We start from the raw sequence: 5,014 nt of genomic DNA, 5'->3' as shown, positions 1-5,014 counted from the left end.
TCATTTAACATTTCGTTTTTTTTTTTCACATGCTCTTGTTTAACATTTCGTGTTATAGGCTCTTTTTTCACATGCACATTATAGTGACTTAAATAACAAATAACTTCTCAGTCAAAAAATGTATGAGGTAAATGGCTTGTTATGCTTGTAGAACCCAGACAGCCGGGAGAGATGCACTAGCTGCCCTCTCGTTCAGATAACGTTCTGCTAATAATTCCACTGGCATGTCCATATCCAGCTTTTAAGTTGCTTTTAAGTCTATTTTTCTGTGACGGGTCTCAGGGTATGACTTCTCAGGGTATGATTCTCTGAAAGCTGCATGCCTTGTATAATTGTAACGGCGAAGATTGTATTGTTTTTCAATAGCTTCAGTGCAGATGAGGCATACAGGTTTTGCGTTACTAAATGTTGGCAATCTGAATGCGTACTTGTCAGTCCATTCCTCATTAAAGCTGCGTTTTTCCACATCAATTTTACGCTTCAGGTTCTTTGAGAGTGACATTTTGCTTGATTGATAACTGAAAATGATTACAATGAAGTGAAGCCAAAATATCTTGATCGCCCCTTGGTGGCTGGCTGCAGTATAGGTGTCAGGAGTCTGTTAACACTGATAATAAATCAATAACATACATTTTGTAAGAAAGTGAAGATATGAAACAATAATATGCTAATTATGCCTAAATAAAATAAATAAAAATAAGGCCGGCCCCCACAGTGTAAGCTTCGAAAAATTCTGGCCCTTGGACAAATGTAGTTGGTGACCCCTGGTCTAGAGTAACTGGAGCATGGTCGCTTATAATTATAGATTGATATTCTGAGGATGATACATTGGGAAGGAGGTTGGAGTCAATAAAAAAGTAATCAATTCGTGAGTAGGAATGATGTACATGTGAAAAAAAAGAGAATTCCTTATTGTTTGGGTTGTGACATCTCCATGGATCTATGTATCCATTCCGCTTCATAAAATCTGAAAATATTTTAGACATTGCAGATGGGGAAATATTTCTTGGGTTGGAGCGGTCTAGAAGTGGATCAATAGCGCAATTGAGATCTCCGCCAAATATCAACAAGTGTGTATTTAAATTTGGGAGTGTTCAATAAATTGTTAGCAAAATGTGGATTATCAAAATGTGGGGCGTATACATTTACCAATAAAACTGGGGTTTGAAAAAGCAAACCGGTAATAATTAAGTATCTTCCATGTGGGTCAAGGATTGTAAAGGTAGCTGTGAATTGGATTCTTTTATGGATCAATATAGCCACACCCCTTGATTTGGAATTAAAGGTGGAATGAAACATTTGGCCAACCCATGGTTTATGTAATCTAAAATTATCTTTATTTAACATATGAGTTTCTTGAAGGAATACAATATCTGCTTTCAGATATTTAAGATGCGATAGAACTTTAGAATTTTTTTTTTTTTGGGTTCCATCCGTATGCACAAACATCGGAAGCACTTTAATGTTATTAACAGTGTGGGCTGGTATTAAATAAGTGGTGGAAACCAAGATCAATAAACAATGAGCAATGCCTTTTGTTATACAGCTCTGATGTGTAGGACACAATGTGTGTACCTATTAGATCAGATAAAATATTTCCTTTTTCTTCCCACGTTTCAGTTTACATGTTTTCCCATGCATTGTTAGACTGTACTGCTGGGTGATGCTACAGTCATGTTGTGGCAAGCACCAAGTTAATTAGCTATCGTTTGACAAAACACAGTGCAAAGAAATACATTTCAGAATGTTTCTCATTGTGAGACCTTTGTTTTGGGTTATTATACTTTTCTTTGTTCTTCTTTACTCAGCGACATTTGTTTTTAGCAGCACTGCTGGGCAGTGTAACCTCTTTAGGGCCGGAACTGTAGGTACAATAGAACACATAGGAACCCCTAGGCCATAATTCCTAAACAATCATTTTAAAACGGAAAATGGTTTCTTGCTGCACTAGAAGAATCATACATGTCAGTTATCCTGGAAACTCGCCAGGGCGAGTTCTGCCAGGAAAGGGTGGGCCAGGGCTCTGCAGGCTGAGATCCGATTGGTTGGGCTGAACGAAAGACATTTAAAGAGAAGGTTGTTCTCTTCCTGGCCCAGGTTGGAAAGGTTGGAAAGAAGGTTGGAAAGAAGCTGTGTGCAGGGACCTCCTGAAGCCAAGCTAGGGGAGTAGGAGATGGGGCTCTCCTTTGGCCATTCCTCCTCTCTGGGCAAGCCAATCACCTCAAAGATCTTCTGGAGCTGTTCAGCCTCTGTGGATCCACGGAACAGTGGTCTCAAGAGGAACAGCTCAGCGAGGATACAGCCAGCACTCCACACATCCACTGAGGGCATGTAGCCAGAGTAAAGTAGCACCTCTGGAGCCCTGTACCACAGTGTCACCACAGAGGGTGTAAGGGCGATATCATAGGTGTAGATGCGTGCCAGTCCAAAGTCAGCGATCTTGACCTCTCCGCGGCTGCTGACCAGGACATTGTCCGGCTTCAGGTCGCGATGCACCAGCATGTTGGTGTGCAGGAAGTCCAGCCCCCGCAGCAGCTGCACCATCACATCTTTACTATGGTGGGATGATTGAAGAATTCAAGTTTACGCAACAACGCTACCTCCCGGATCATGAAAGCAGGAATTCCACTCGCTGGGTCTCCAGGTATCACTTTAGATCTTTTTATTTGGTGTCCAGCTCCCTTAATATTCCAACTCAAAAATCTGATAGAAGAACTAGCAGTACTTAAAAAGCCTTGATTGATTGGTCATGTGTGGGTGGTTAACCACTAGGTGTCGCACTCTGAGCAAGAGATGAAGAGGCCTACATAAAGAGATGTAGAAATAGCTTACAGAGGTGAAAAACAAATGAAGGAAATGTAGACATAAGGAAGTGTAGAAATAACTTACATAAGGAAGAAACAAATGGTAAGAGGCAAACAAAATAGCAAACAAAGAAAGTACTCCATGAAAATAAAGAAGAATGATAATGGTGTATGCTTACATATAACAAACCCATCCCCCCTCCCACCCCCCCTCTCCACCTCCCCAATGTTCCCACTTCCATATGGTGGGAACTGCAGGGCTCCTCTAGTATAGAGCTCTTCCGCTGCATGTAGTGAAACACTTCTCTCCTTACCGAGAGGCTCCCGAGGAAAATAATAATAAAAAGAGGAGAATAAACAGTAAAAAATATCAACTAAATAATAATAAAGAGAGGAAAACAGATAACAAGAGATATCAATTTAATGCTTGTAACATTCAAATAATAATAAAGAGAGGAAAACGGACAACAAGAGATATCAACTTAATGCTTGTAACATTCGAATAATAATAAAGAGAGGAAAACAGACAACAAGAGATATCAACTTAATGCTTGTAACATTCAAATAGTAGAAGGCTATATTCAACTCCCCCCACTCCAGTCCTCTCTCGACCCCAAAATCAAATCAGCATTGTAGCGCCCAATCGGGTTTCTATTATAATACAAATGAACTGCGTTGAAAACAAATATAGGCTATTTATAAACAGTAGTTGGGACAAAAGTAAAGAAACAAAATGACCAAGTAGGCTATCTTGGTCCGTTGTGTCCACTCATTCGAATGTAAATTCGTTACCTTGTTGTCACAGCTCAGTCAATGCAGGCTATCAGAGCTCAACCAAGACCCTCCTCGTTCGGGTACCTCTGGTTGAAGTCGGTTTGAGCGCTCGCTGAAGTGTCAAAGTATTTTCTCCCAGTATTATAGTCAACTCGGAGGCGGGCTGGGTACAGAAGAGAGAACTTGATTTTTTTTTCAAAGAGGGTCTGTTTAATGTCCTTGAATTCATCTCGCTTCTCCTTGCCTGCTTTTGTCAGATCAGGGAAGAAATAGATATTCCGCTCCTGGTATTTTAGCAGGCTACCTCTTCGTCTCAAGATGCGGTCTTTGTCAGTGTAGTAGTGAAGCCTGACAATAAATACCCTGGGCAGCATAGGCTTGTTCGGCGTTGGAACGGGTGGGGGCCCAATGCGATGCGCCCTGTCCAGAACGGGTGGAGTGGGGAAGAAATCCAAACCCAAAATATCGAACAAAAAGTTTGACATAAACTTGACTGGGTTTCCCTTTTCCGCTCCTTCTGGGATCCGCACGACCCTAAGATTATTTCGCCTTGAACGTGATTCCAGGTCTTCCACCTTGATCTTTAGCAGCTCGTTTTCGGTAGTTAGTAAGGCGCTTTGTTATCCGATCACTGTGGTCTGTCAGGGCCGTCTCTATTCCCTTCAGTACCACCGACTGTGCCGTGGCGTTGGTCTTCACCGCATCCAGGGATTGCAGTATGGGGTTCAGTTGGGCAATTAGCAGAGGTGGTAGGGTGTCTGATACCGCTTTCTGGACGCTGGCTTCCCACTCGGCCGCTTTCTCCCCCATTGCCTTGGTGATTGTCTTGTTGAGCATTATATCCATCTCTTTTCCATTTTCTCCGCCGTTTTCTCCGCAATCTTTTCCGCGTTGTCATTTACCAGCTTAGTGACTAGTAGAACAAGGTCAGGGTGTTCTTCGCTCAGTTTCTCCATGGCTCTGGTAGTCTTGCATGTAACCATGAATTCACTATGCGGTCAACTTGAGGCGCGATGAAACAAACAAACACGAGTGAGTCTCAATGGTGTTTTGCGGACCTAACGGTAGAGTTTTAAAGATCTTAGTTTGTAGCGTTTATACTTTTTTTGTCCAGTTAGCTCGGGAGCTCTCTCCTTTCACGTCTGTCTCGTTACATGACCAACCGGAAGTCTATGAGCTTCTTCTAATAAAATCCAAAAACAAATACCCAACAGTATATACTCCATGAAACAAAACAACTATCTGTGCATAACTACCATTAACTGTCCCCTTCCCTATTTATTTATTTTTAACAGTCAAAGTCCTTCAAATAACTTGGCCTGGACACTCTTCTATGCGACTGTCGCACAGGAGTGATCCGCTGTTGTGACTGCACTGGCGTGCCTGGAGGTAGGTTGTCAGTCACTAATGTTCCCGACTTGTCCGGAGCAGGTTCT

General features: G+C 42.1%; 1 pseudogene across 1 annotated transcript; it reads right to left on the bottom strand.

The window, feature by feature from the left end:
* Positions 1-1,969: 1,969 nt before the first annotated feature.
* Positions 1,970-4,424, bottom strand: LOC308165448 (cyclin-dependent kinase 4-like; annotated as a pseudogene). Its single transcript has 2 exons — positions 4,211-4,424; positions 1,970-2,632 (listed from the first exon to the last, which is right to left on the bottom strand). The product of its transcript is annotated as a cyclin-dependent kinase 4-like (transcript).
* Between the last annotated feature and the right edge of the window lie 590 nt (positions 4,425-5,014).

Source organism: Nansenia antarctica, assembly GCF_963989245.1.
Source record: "Nansenia antarctica genome assembly, chromosome: 9".
In the NCBI taxonomy this organism is placed as follows: Eukaryota; Metazoa; Chordata; class Actinopteri; order Argentiniformes; family Microstomatidae; genus Nansenia; species Nansenia antarctica.
The sequence above is the reverse complement of the archived record's forward strand: the minus strand, read 5'-3'. Positions and strand labels throughout refer to the sequence as shown.